This window comes from Typopeltis vanoorti, chromosome 5 (genome assembly GCF_054136105.1).
Source record: "Typopeltis vanoorti isolate ZY-2024b chromosome 5, IOZ_Tvanoo_1.0, whole genome shotgun sequence".
NCBI classification, from domain to species: domain Eukaryota; kingdom Metazoa; phylum Arthropoda; class Arachnida; order Uropygi; family Thelyphonidae; genus Typopeltis; species Typopeltis vanoorti.
The window spans coordinates 67,812,128-67,826,072 of record NC_143553.1 but is presented as its reverse complement, the minus strand read 5'-3'; the positions used below and the strand labels follow the sequence as shown (position 1 = coordinate 67,826,072).

The 13,945-nt window shown below is 36.8% G+C and overlaps 1 protein-coding gene across 2 annotated transcripts in view; it reads left to right on the top strand.

Moving 5' to 3' along the window:
• Positions 1-1,543: 1,543 nt before the first annotated feature.
• The window catches only part of NSD (Nuclear receptor binding SET domain protein), a 442,610-nt gene continuing 430,208 nt past the window's right edge, over positions 1,544-13,945 (top strand). The window contains exon 1 of one of the 2 annotated variants that reach the window (XM_090392494.1): positions 1,544-1,610. The gene's annotated coding sequence lies outside the window, so the exon portion shown is untranslated. Of the gene's footprint in view, positions 1,611-7,040; positions 7,179-13,945 lie in introns of those variants that run through there. The other variant, XM_090392492.1, reaches the window with a different exon arrangement.

The window sequence follows — 13,945 nt, the reverse complement described above, 5'->3', positions numbered from 1 at the left end:
AACAGCAATAAGGCCCCAGGTACAGATGAAATCCTAGCAGAGTTAATTAAAGCCACAGGGGATGGAGGGATACGAGTGTTTCATAGATTGATTACAAGGATATGGGAGATGGGATCATGGCCTAGATACTGAAAGAAGTCGGTTTTCATACCACTACATAAGAAAGGTAATATGAAAACATACAAGAACTATTACTTTAATATCTCATGCAAGCAAAATTTTATTGAAGATCATGCTAAATATGATTGAGGCCAAAGTTGAGGCAGAGATGCCCGAGGAACAAGCAGGTTTTAGGAAAGGTAAGAGCACCAGAGATCAGATCCTTTGCCTTAGACAGATCATATAAAAATATAAACAATTCAGACTCCCTCTAAAGAGACTACTCTAAAGCTTTTGACTGTGTTGAGCATGTGAAACTGTGGAAAGAATGGATTTTCCTCAACACACTATCAGGTTGACAGCTAGCTTGTACAGGGAGTAAGAAGCCATGCTAAGAACAGGTGTTGGATTGACTGACTGGCTTCAAGTTGGAAAAGGAGATAGGCAATGATGTTTACTTTCTCCTCACTTGTTTAGTATATATGCAGAGGACATCATGCATGAAGCATTGGATGAGCTCAAGATAGGAATTAGGATAGGATGTAGATTGATCAGTAATGTGAGGAAGAAAATTAAAATATTTTGGACACAGTGAAAGGATGGAAGGTAGACTTCTCAGATCAGTAATAGAAGGTAAAGTTCCTGGAAAAAGAGGAAGGGGTAGACCATCAATGAGATGGATGGTGTGTGTGGAATGACTGATCTTCAGAGAGCTGAGGCCTCCAGAAAAGCAAACAACAGGACTACATGGCTGGTAAAGTGTGGCCATCACCGAGCATCGGAGTGACCATACGGCATCTCTAATGAACATGTAGATTCTGACACACCCAGTGAGCATATAGATAGACTGCAATCAGGCCCGTTCCGTTCTGGGGTGCAATGAACTCGGGCAACAAAATTAGGGGCGGTAACGTAACGTGTTATTGTATTTCGGGATCTTTTAATTTTTAATGGAAGGAGGGAACAAAAATTTTGCACCTAGGCTGCACAAACCCACGGAACGCCTCTGACTGCAATAACTTCTTTAATTTACTAAATATTTGTTGATATTCTCAACTTCTCCAGTTTAAAGACTTTTCTTTTCGGAATCTTCTATTAATATTCTCCCGACTGTCAAGTAAAATTTAAAAATTTCATAAGAACAGAATTTTCCAGTTGCGTTTCTCAAATTTCTATTAATTCTCTTTCTCTTGTTTTTGTCGTTATTCCCATACCGAACGCTGTCCTGTCAGCTGTCAATCACCTATCAAACTTCTCAGCGAGCATGCTCACTCCATGTAAATGGTAAGCGATAAGTTACGTATAATGGCTGACACGTTGTCTCCGTTAGCGTAAACAGAATGTCTAAATAAACCACCAGAAATACCTTAACACTTAATAATTTTATACCATAACTGGGGATGCTCCCCCCCCCCAGAGTTCAGGGCTGGTAAGCCGGTAAGGCAAAAAACGTGACATAAAAACGTTTCAAATTTCGGCTTATCTTTTTGTAACACAACTCTCAGAATCTAGTAAGTGCATCAATTTTCAAATGATTTACATTTCATTTTGACAATAATAATATCAATAACGGGCACATCGCAAGTGTCGATTTACGTGTTACGAAACCAAAACCAATAGTATATTCAGATTTTATTTAATTTGAGTCTCGGGTCCGGGTTAGTCCCGCGGGGGTGGAAAGAGAGGAAAATAGTTCCAATGACTGCATAAAGGAGGTTCCAGACTGCTGTTGCAAATTACCGACCGATCAGCATATCAAGAGTCGTCAAGGTTTTGGAGAAAGTAGACAAGAGAAAAATACAGGAATTAATAGATGAAAATGAGATACTATATGGGGGACAGCTAGATGAGGCGATCCGCTCCGGGCGACACTTTGAATCATTTTGAACTTTTGTAGTTAATTCTAAAATGCAATCTCGAGAACTCATTTCTAAATATTGTAATACTACTGCGAATTTTCTTCACAAGTGCTGTAAGTGTTGCTAGTTGTGAGAGGAATTTTTCTAAATTAAAATTGATTAAGAATTACCTACATTACTGTGAAATAGACGTCACCAATGTCATCAACGATTTTGCTTTTGCTAACAGAAAAGCAAGAAAAATAACATTTTAGAATGTTGAAATTAAAGTTTTACTTCAAAAATAAACATGGTGTTTTAATTTATTTCCCTATACGTCGTTTTGACTTTTTGTAGTATTTTTGATGTGTATTGACAGGGCGGCAAACTCAGGGAGCGCCCCGGGCGGCAAAAGCTCTAGCTACACCACTGGGGACAGCATGGTTTTGTGAAGGGTAGATCATGCCTCACTAACTTGTTTACGTTTTATAACACAGTGACGGCTGAACTGGTTAAGTACACTGTATACATAATGGGTATACAGTGATATTGCTGGACCTTGCTAAGACCTTTGACAGGATACCACATGGAATTCTAATCAGTAAACTGCAGCATATGGGGATGGATATAGGGTTGGTGGGATGGATAGGAGGGTGGTTGATGGAGCGATATCAGAGAGTAGTTTATTCAGGGGTAGAGTCCAAAAAGACGACCTGTGACTAGTGGTGTGAAATGATCTGAGAGGAACTATTCATTTGTTTGCTGATGATGCAAAGTTGGGTAGAGCAATAGTGAATGCACATGATGTCAAAATTTTGCAGGATGATTTGGATAGATTGGAGGACTGGGCTAAGGAGAATGGATGTCAATTTAATGTTGCAAAGTGTAAGGTTATGCATTTTGAGGTGAAAAGATTAGCAGCAGTATACCACATTGGTAGAACTGTACTCCAGGAGATTGATGAGGCCAGGGATTTGGGAGTGTTGGTGGATAGGGGGTTGAAGTTTATTGGGAACATTGCAAAAGTGGCTAAATCAGCTCATCAAATCACTTGGTTACTGACAATACTTTGACGAGCAGAGACAAGCAAGTTATTGTTCCTCTGTATTGAGCCTTGATAAGACCCCATCTTGAGTACTGTGCCCAGATCTGGACGCCAGGGTTTCTTCTTGATGGGGAGGAGATGGAAAGGATCCAGAGGCGAGTGACCAAGATTATAGCAGGTCTGTGGAATGAACCTTATGAGAACAGGTTGAAGATTTGTGGGTTTCAGAAATTGGTTGATAGGCAGAAAAGGGATGATATGATTGAGACATTCAAATTACTGAAGTGTTTCTATAAGATTAATTCAGAGGATATTTTTCAGAACAGGACTAGGGGCCATCAATGGAAACTGGGCAAGAGTGTGGTTAGCAAGGGTGTTAGAACTAGGTTTTTTACTTGGAGAGTGGTGAATGAGTGGAATAAGTTGCCAGAGTCTGTTGTGGGTGCCATGACTGTGAATGAGTTCAAGGCAAAGTATGATAGATACTGTGTGGATGTTGAATAATTGTTCTTCACATGATGTTTAGGGCCTCCCTCAATGAGTCTAAGGACTCCTTGGAGTTGCCCGTAATAATAATAAAGATACAGAAATAATTGTAAATTATGATTATTTTTACACCTTTAATGCATAGCATTATACGTCCTTAAGGATATGTGCATTGAATTATACTATACCAAGGCAATTGATGTGAAATCATTATCTTCTATATACAAGTACCGCGGTTATGAAGTTAATTCACCTGAAAACTTTGCTTACAGTTGGATAAAGGATGAAATCAAGAATTTCTTGGCATCTTTAATTTATATTAAACCATTGAAAAAAAAAAAAATTCATTATCTATTTCTACTCCAGAGTATTTTAGCAATAAGCTGTGAAACCTTTTGGCTAATTGTATATGAAAATATGACTTCTGCATTACTTCAACTTTCCTCTCACTTGGTATCAGATCCACGGAGAGGAGAATCACGGCTGGAGTACCTCAAGGCTCTCTACTATCTCCCCTGCTCTTCTCCATATACATGGCAGATCTCCCCAAACTGTCTCCAGCTATCACCGCTCTGTATGCCGACGATACAATCATTATAGCCAGATCCCTCCGTCCACACCTGGCCACAATCAAGCTGCAGAGAGCAGTCAATGAATTGGAGGATTGGTACACCAAGTGGCGTATCGCAATTAATCCAAACAAAAGCTCTGCAGTACTTTTCACCAGACGTAAGGCAGAACCGAATACAAGCATACAAATGTTTGGTAAAATCATCCCTTGGCGCAATTCTACCAAATATCTGGGAATTCATCTTGATAGACGTCTAAACTTCAAGTCACATATGGATAGTGTTACCACTAAGGCAAGTCAGACTATAGCACAGCTATATCCACTTTTGAACAGGAACAGCTTCCTAAGCATAAGCAACAAAATCTTACTTTTCAAATCGGTAATCAGACCGCAACTAACTTATGCCTCTCCAACCTGGGGTCACACGACTAAAAGCAACATCAACAGACTTCAGATAATACAGAATAAATGCCTAAGAATGGCATTTAATGCCCCATGGTTCATCAGAAACATCCAATTACATCAAGAAGCCAATCTTCTAGATATTAAGACCTACATGACAAGCATTGCAGAGAAATTCTTCACAATCACGGATAATCACCCAAATCAGTTAGTTCGACAGGCAGCGGACTACAAGCCCTCAGATCGTTTCAAACATAAAAAACCGAAATCCTCCATCGCAAGAGAAAGCTGATACAGCCTCAATGCTCACAATGAGCGGGTAAATTACCCACAATAATCTCATCACCCACAATCTAAAATCCAGATGAAGGGATAAAGAGTCAAGGACTCAGTCCATCAACCAATTAAGTTCAAGTTCAAGTTCAAGTTTCCTCTCACTTCTGGGTTTGGCTCCTACTGATGGACCACTATCCAGACCGGTTCTGACCTCAATAAAGGTCAAAACCAGTCTGGATAGTGGTCCTTTCCAATAATGCATAGCATTACATAGCATTATACAATTCTGTAAGGATATATGCATTGTATTATGGATACCGAGGCAACTAATGTGAAGTCAACAGCCTCTATATATAGCCCAGTAGTGAAATTACTTAATGTAGTAACTTTGTTTGCTTACACTTGGACTGTAGATGAAACGAAGAATATAATTTCTTGGCATCTTTAATTTATATCTCAAAGAATTACTTGGATGATGAAAAACACACTAAATAAGGTAGGGAAGTTATTATTCCTTTTTATAAAACTGGGATTTGGCCAAATCTTGACTACTGTGAACATATTTGGTCACCTGAGTTTCAGGTGACCTAGGGATCAGGAGGTAGTGGAGAGGATTCAAAGATCAGTGACTAAGCTGGTGACAGGTCTGTGGAATGCTCTCTATGAGGATAGGTCAAAAGGTGTGTGGATTGCAAAGTTTAGTTGACTGACAGAAAAGAGGGGACATGGTAGAAACATATAATTGAAAGAATTATATAAAACTGACAGACAAGAAATTTTTCAATATGTGACAAAAAGAGAAAGAGAAAAAGAGGATTACCCCTAGAAGTTGTGTATGGGTGGGTGGACTAGATTTTTTTTTAGAGTAAATGAATGGAATGGATTGTCAGAATTGGTTGTGAATGTCTTGACAGTGAATGAGTTCAAGGAGAGGTATGATAGGTATTCTGTGTATATATGTTAGTGTAGGTGGCCCACAATGAGTCTTCTGACTCTATGGATATACCCTATACAATAATAATATCAGTCTGCTGTGATGACTCAGATTTTTGGTTACAGTTGGGACAATACTAGGTATGAGGATTCACCACTTCCTTGTATTCAATAGATTCAAGATGGTGGTGAATCCTCATATGATATTAGTTTCCATTCATTTAGAGTGCTCTATGCAGATTTGAATACTTCAGGTGATGATGGATTAAAATTTGCAACCTGTATAATCAGAGGCAGTATGACTGGATTACAGAATTTGGTTTGTAGGTAGAAGACAAAAAAATTTGACTGTAGGTGGAAAAGGAAAAACATGTTTACCCCATAGAAGATAATTGGGAGGAGGGCTAGGACAAGGAATGTATTACTCAGTATACTCTGGTCATATATCCTGCCATAGCATAATTAGGGAATGACAAAGCAGTAAGATGACAGATTTGATTACATTGCAGGATAGATAGTTCATTTCATGTATTAGAGGTCATAAATACAAATGGCCAAGAATGATTATTAGTTGAAAAACTGGATGGGAGCAAGGATAGTATAGAGTTTCCAAAGACAAATACATTCAAAATCTGGATATTTGTCTTTGGAAGAAAGAGCATGGAACTGAGCTCTCTTCCAAAAGAGTCTACTTTAGACTAGCAGGCCAATGTCTGTTGAGGATTGGATTGGGACTCCTTTTCTTCAATTTTGACTCTAAATTTCAAGTCTTGATGGAGGGAAAGCATGGATATATAGAGTTTCCTAAGACAAATGTGTCCAAAATTTGGATATTTGGGCAAATATCCAGATTTTGAACAATTCAAAACTAGAAAAAATTTCAGGAATTTTTAAGTAGCATACATATAATATGGAATATTTATTTAACTTTTGGAAAGTGTCAAATCATAATACAGGCCTTCCTTACAAACATATACAGTATCATATTTTGGGCCATAAAAATGCTTTTTAGATTTGGTTTAAGTTGTTAATTGCTGTACTGCTTACTGTTATTATCATTATTTTAATTAAGATCACTAAGTAGATAAAAAAAAGCTGTAATGTATAAATCCTAAAATGTTTACAGCCATGAACTAAGAATGCGCTCATTATACAGTAGGTAAAGTATATTTATTAAAAGAATGGTTTGTTAAAAAAAAAAAAAACATGCAAATAAGGAACTGATATTCATGTGGTTGTTCAACATTGCGCCAAATATTTTAACATGATTCATATTATACAGTTTGATTTAAACACTTTCAAATTGTGTTTTCCCAGAGTTCTCTGCTGGTAGGTTTCACGGCCGCCAATCACTTTTTCAGCTTTTCCCGCTGTGAGAACAAACTCAAGGCGTTGTTTGATTAAGCCTAGCTTGGAAAGAGAGAAATAGATGTTTATCTGTTTGTTAAGTTTTATATATTATTTAATTTTTCGTTTCAGGTTCTTATTGCACGAATCAGATTTTTGGCGGTACATGAATGTGCACGAGGTACTTTTTTGTTTCAAGTAATTTGCATTATTATGTATTCTTGTAAATTCAGCTTACATTAATTAGTAAACGCTAGAACTTTATTTCTGGTGTAATAAATATGCATATAATTTTATAGGTTATTATGCATTATTTTAATATTGATGACCAGAAACAAATTTGACTACATAATCCTTATACTTTCGCTTATCGATGTTAAATGCTCAGTTTAGTAAAGTAAGATTTAGTTTGGAGTAAACTTATGTTTTTTTTTTTTTTTTTTTTTTTATTAATAACCATTGAATATTAATAATCTTCATTTACACTAACGTGATATACGTAATCAATCTTGTGTTGGTGCTGTCATTTTATGGTAGGTTACAGCATGCCTTCGATGATGCATAAATTTATTTATCCGTAAATGGATAAATTTCGGTGAAGATTAGAAATCTTAATTTAAAGTAGAAGATGTATTAACGTCAAACGTATTTTATTTACCAGTAAGAAAGAATTATTGTGGGGGAGGGGAACAAGGAAAGCTGATAAATTGAATTTACCTCACAAGTCAGTTGTAAATGCATTTGTGTACCCTGTAAAATACTTAAGTCTAATGCAGTGAAAATGAAGCATCGCTCTATATAGCAATAAAATTACCGTACATAATGTCTCAGTGCTTAAAGGAAATTCTGGTGAAATCAAATTTATTCATACTATTGATGTGGTATATGAGGTATATACATATTTAATTTATACCGCTTAACTAATCATAAAAGGTTATATATTTTTAAAAATGATGTACTGTATGTCAGTTCAACTAACATATTTCAACTAACATCCATCTGTTCAATGTGGAAGAATTAAAATAAAATTAAGTGACATTGGATGTAACCAGGTCTCTATTCAAAGCATTATTATTGTGTATCATCCACCAATGATAGACCACAACCATATCATCACTCTCCATACTCTGTCTTAATGAAACATCAGAATGAATCGCACAGGTTCTTCACAAGCTTGGCTTATGTGCTATCATCAAACTGTTTCTGAAACTTTCATCTTTTACTGACGGACATCAAATGCATTTTATTTATCCAGAAATTTATCATTTAAGAATTATTTGGGGGGGGGGGACAAGAAAAACTAATAAATTGAATTTACCCATCACAAATCAGTTGCTAGGAGATAGTAATCTATTAAGGATACATTACTATCTCCATCCCTGCCTAGTGTTTATCAGCTACCTTATTCATTTCAGGTAAACAGGTCATTTTGCTGAGATTAGAATTCAGGATTACATCAAATTATTGGTATCTGGTAAATCTGGCTTGCTTCCTCTAGCCACAGAGTTTGGTGGAATTGAACCAAGAGTTTCACCAGATTTCAATTTCTGTTCCATGTAACATGCAAACTTTTCAAATCTTCATTGTTCTTATTGTCTGTTTGAAAATCTTGGGAATAACTGTGATTATTTGTTTATATATATATTTTTAACTTGATTTATGTAACCCTATGTTAATATTGACTAGAATGATGTATAGATAATTAGATGAATCATAGTGCAGTGTTTTATTAGTGATTGCAGAGTATTTCCTGTTGCACATCACTGATGATTAAAGCAAATGCAGATAAGTATCTTGGAACTTTCCATGTCTAAATCTTGACATATCCATCCAAGAACATCTTCAGGCAAGGATATTGCTATTGTGTTTTGATTAATATTCTGTGCAGAACTTCATTTCAATAACATGACAGCTGTGTGTGTGTGCGCGCGCGCACCTCTCTTGCTATTTTTGCAACAGGTACGCCATTATCTCATAATATATGCAACTCATAGGAATTGTACAAGAATTCTATTACAAGATGCACCTCTTTATTAAATAGCTGCATTTTGTAGTAATGTTGTTGTATAGATGTCATTCATTATCCCAATTTGAGCTTGAGCAATTTTTGATGCTTGGACATAATTTTCTTAGACATAATTTCTTTTGAGGGCTGTCATCACTCTTAGGACTTGATTAAATGTAATCACTTTCACTTGTTTCCTATTGTTTGTGAAGGTGAAGCAGTCATATTTGTTTAACTTCAGAGAATGATGGGAGGTTTTTTCCTCTTCCTGTTATACAAAAACATACAAATCTGATATGCTATCCTGAAAGCTGCCACAGCATATTATTATTATGTGACACCTCCAGGGAGTCCAAGGACTTGTCGTTGGAGGGCAATCTACTCTACTTAGCTAAATATATCTCGCCCTCTCCACTACCACTTAATTCTCCAACTATGACTCTACTACCATCTATCGCCCATCACCACCGACAACAGAATTTTTTGTCTATATATTGTATGTGTTCTGAAGGCCGATTTGTCTGTATGTGGGATGCAAAGCTCGAGTTTTTGGGAGAAAAACCCCAGCTACCTCCGTACGACATCAGCTAACTTACCTTCACTTGAAAAAGCCCATATGTTCCCCTCGTTACAATGAGAATCGAACCCAGGTCTTTTCCATTTGAAGCGCACAATGTTTTACTGTTCTTTCAATTGTGCTATGTCAGCACATAATATTCATAGCATGTAAACAAATATGGCTTTCCCATCTTTCTCAAAAATCCAGGAGAGGACCATTTTGAGACCTTCACTAGACTGAGCTAGGTTCTGTCACCCACATTCATAGAGCATGCTAAGACTAGGATTCTGTTGTTTATACTCAATCTTTTGTCTTTTTATTGATGTGTTGACCTGCATAGGCAGATTGTATATCTTTATGCCCATGAAGATGCCTTAGTAACCAATGTTTAATAATTTAGCATCTAAAGTTATTATCCCTTGATGTGCTTTTTCTGAACAATAACATGAATAATAATCAGTGTCTCAGCTCACAACTAAGCTTCCATACCAAAATTGATTACATTTAAGAAAGCATTTTGATATACTTAAAATGTTTCTAGACAGAATTTTTGGCATGGCAGAGAGCATGTATACAGAGAATTGAAGAATCATTTATTGCTACCTAACAGATAAGCTTAGGTGTTGATGGTTATTCATGACTTATTTTTCACGGTATTAACAACACCACAAACACTTTTATCAACAAAGATGTTTTATTAAACCTTATATTTCGCTGATTTTCAACTCGGCATCATCAGAGCACAACACTCATGTAAACACGACAGTGAGTGAGTGAAACAATATAATTACAAAAGATCTAAAGTCCTATTTTTGGCGCCCTCTAACGAAAAAAAAAAAAAAAAAACAGCAGTTATCCAAGAGTTTTTCTTAGGATAACTGTCTCCCAAATTTTTGGCAAATTAATGCAACCATATTTGTTAAGGTTGGGAGAATTCTTCAAAGCCATTGCTGACTCAAAAAATAATCTTTCAGATCTATAACGACTCCTAAATAGTACATTTGTTTTCCTCCATCTAATCCTGTGTGAAGGAGTGTCCAAAGCGTGGTCTGTCAGTCCCGACTTGCCATAGTAATAGTAGCGAATGTATCTTTCATGTTCTTCCAGGCAGATGTTCACTGATCTTCCTGTTTGCACAGTCACACGGAACTTCATACACTCCTGGGTGTGCTAAAGGGTGAAGTTTATCCTTAGGCGAGCGGATCAGAGTTGCCAGCTTGACATGAGGTTTGAAAGTGGTGCAAAGGCCATGTTTCAACAATACTTTGGCTATCTTTTCCGATGTACCTCTGATATAGGGAATAGAAATGGTCATGTTGTATTCTTGTGTATTAGGGGAGGGCAGAGTAATGGGCCTATGTAGTATTTTATCTATTTTGTAGGGATTGTAGCCGTTGGCTAAGAACGTATGGCGCAGGTATTGGAGTTCAGTGGTCAGAACTGTATCGTTAGAACAAATGGCTCTAGTTCTGTGTGTAAGTATTTTTAAAATGCCATACTGTTGGACTGGATGATGATGTGATTGTTTAGGTATCTTCTTGTGTGTGTAGGCTTTCTGTAAATAGAAAAGGATAGTGATCCATCTGAAAGGCGGGTGACTAATGTGTCAAGAATTGGTAAACAGTTATTTGATTCTTTTTCTACTGTGAAGTGAATTTTGGGTGTTGGCTGTTTAGGTGGGTGACAAAAAGCATCCAAAGTGTCTTGTCCATGGGGCCAGATGGCAAACACATCATCTACATAGCATAACCACACTTGTGGCTTGTATGTAGCTGTGGTAAGTACTTTGTTTTCAAAGTGTTCCATGTAAAAATTTGCTAACAGGGGAGAGAGAGGGGGGGGGGACCCATAGCAGTACCATTAATCTGTTTGTAGAATTTCTCGCTTAGAGCTTAGTAAGCTAAACAGCTCTATCACAGTTCTACAACAAGAACTAATAAACGTGTTAAATCCTGAAATATGGACTGTCCTACAGCACATCTCCGAAGTTGCAGCAAAAAAAAAAAAAAAAAAAAGCAAGCACATAAAAAAATTTGAACTCCTACAACAGTGCCAACATACGAAGTCCCGACCGCAACTTCGACGAGACCATGTGGTCGTAAACCTATCATCGGAAACACTCACTGAAGAAGCCAAGAACGCTCTCAGTCTAGGACATAACTTTGCCGTCACGCCCAAACAAATTCCTAAACTAGAAATTATGATGAAAGTAGTCTTTTTTTTTTCGTTAGAGGGCGCCAAAAATAGGACTTTAGATCTTTTGTCTTTTGCAATTATATTGTTTCACTCACTCACTGTTGCGTTTACATGTGTGTTGTGCTCTGATGATGCTGAGTTGAAAATCAGCGAAATATAAGCGTTAATAAAACATCTTTGTTGATAAAAGTGTTTGTGGTGTTGTTAATACCATGAAAAATAAGTGATGGACATTTATTGCTACATATCCTGTATTGATATTTCTAGAAGTGTTATATATGATGTAACAGTTAATTTAATTATAACTTCCAATATTTTGCAAAAGTTAAATTGACATGATCAAGGGGACTGTCTGGCTCATACAGCGACAGATTCATAAAGTTCCATGCAAATATAAAGTTCGACGATTCCAAGCATAAGCAAATACCTGGATAGTGCACCACCTGACCCATTTGGTAGTGCAAACTGAGGCAACTCGTAGTAAGGGTGGAGCAAGCTCCGATCACTATTCTTAGTATTTATTCATAATGTGAACTTAGCTTCTAGGAGCTGTATTACTGTTCTACGTTATGAGAGAAGGTCACTACCCAGACCGGTTTCAACCTTTATTGAGGTCTCATCAGTGAGTAGGTAGACCTAGTTAATACCAAGTTTGTAGTGAACAGAACTTGCATCCCTTCTACGAGAATTGCCAAGAAAGTGTACTAATAAATTACTAATTATATGAAGAGCCAAAGGCTTCAATTCGGCAACATGAACTTATTTAAGTTAAAGGATTGGTTACATTTAAGAAAGCATTTTGATATACTTAAAATGTTTCTAGACAGAATTTTTGGCATGGCAGAAAGCATGTATACAGAGAATTGAAGAATCATTTATTGCTACATATCCTGTATTGATATTTCTAGAAGTGTTATATATGTCTCTCATAATGTAGAATATCATCTATATCTCTCATAATGTAGAACAGTAATACAGCTCCTAGGAGCTAAGTTCACATTATTGGTAAATACCAAGAATAGTGATCGGAGCTTGCTCCACCCTTACTATGAGTTGCCTCAGTTTGCACTACCAAATGGGTCAGGTGTTGCACTATCCAGGTATTTGCTTATGCTTGGAATCGCCGAACTTTATATAGTTTCTATATTCGGCATGAAACTCTTTGAGTTTCTTATTCAGCTAAGAAATAATATGGGATGTAATATCCTTTAACTTAAATAGATTCATAAAGTATTTTGAATTTGTATTTGTTTCTGTGAAGAAAGGCAAAAGTTGAAATAGTCACCCTTATATGAGAGCGACTGTATTACACTTACTTGAAAAGCCTGTAAAAGTTCTTTACATCCCAGTTAGGATTTAAAGTAGGTCTTTCCAACAAAAGAGCCTGGTTGCAACATGTTTAGGGGAAGCTTAAGTGCCAAAGCCAAATAATAACTAGGAGAATACATACACATAAGGCAGGAGGAACACCAATTGGGACTCCTGGCCTAATGTTGAGTCCTCACCTTCATGTTGTGGGTCTATTAGTAGGTATCCAATGGCTTCTGAACGAACAAGGATGAGCTGGTAGTTTGAACTTAGTCTACACAATTTTGTTCTGCTGGCTTAAATCACAAACATGATAGTAGAACATGATGAAATTTCATGATGGCTGGATGTTGCTCAGTTTAACAAGACCCCTGCTGTTTTTTGTAAAGGAAACACAGTGAACAATGCAAAGTTAGCTTCTGGATCGAACACAGTGTCGAAGAATTGAAGATAGGTACTCTCAATTCTGATCACTTAGCCATCCTCCAACAGGGCTCAGATAACTTTGTCAACTTCAGTGCTAGTAAAACCCATTTCTGTTTTATTTCTCCCAAAAAAGAACCATTTCCCCCCAGTATTATTTTTGATAACACTCAAATTTCCAGACAAAAAGATTTCTTGTCTTGGAATTACCCTGACATCAGGCCTCTCCTGGCATAAACACATCACAACCATTGCATCCTCAGTTTCCAAAAAACTAGGATTTCTCTTTTGCTTAAGATTTTACTTAATCTCTAAACAGCTGTTAACCTTATACAAATCCATCCAGCTATCATATACTGCTCTCACATTTGGAGTGGAGCTCCTAAAAGCTCTCTCAAAATGCTTGACTCAGTACAGAGGAGAGCAATTAGATTGATAAATGACCCATCTCTTACCA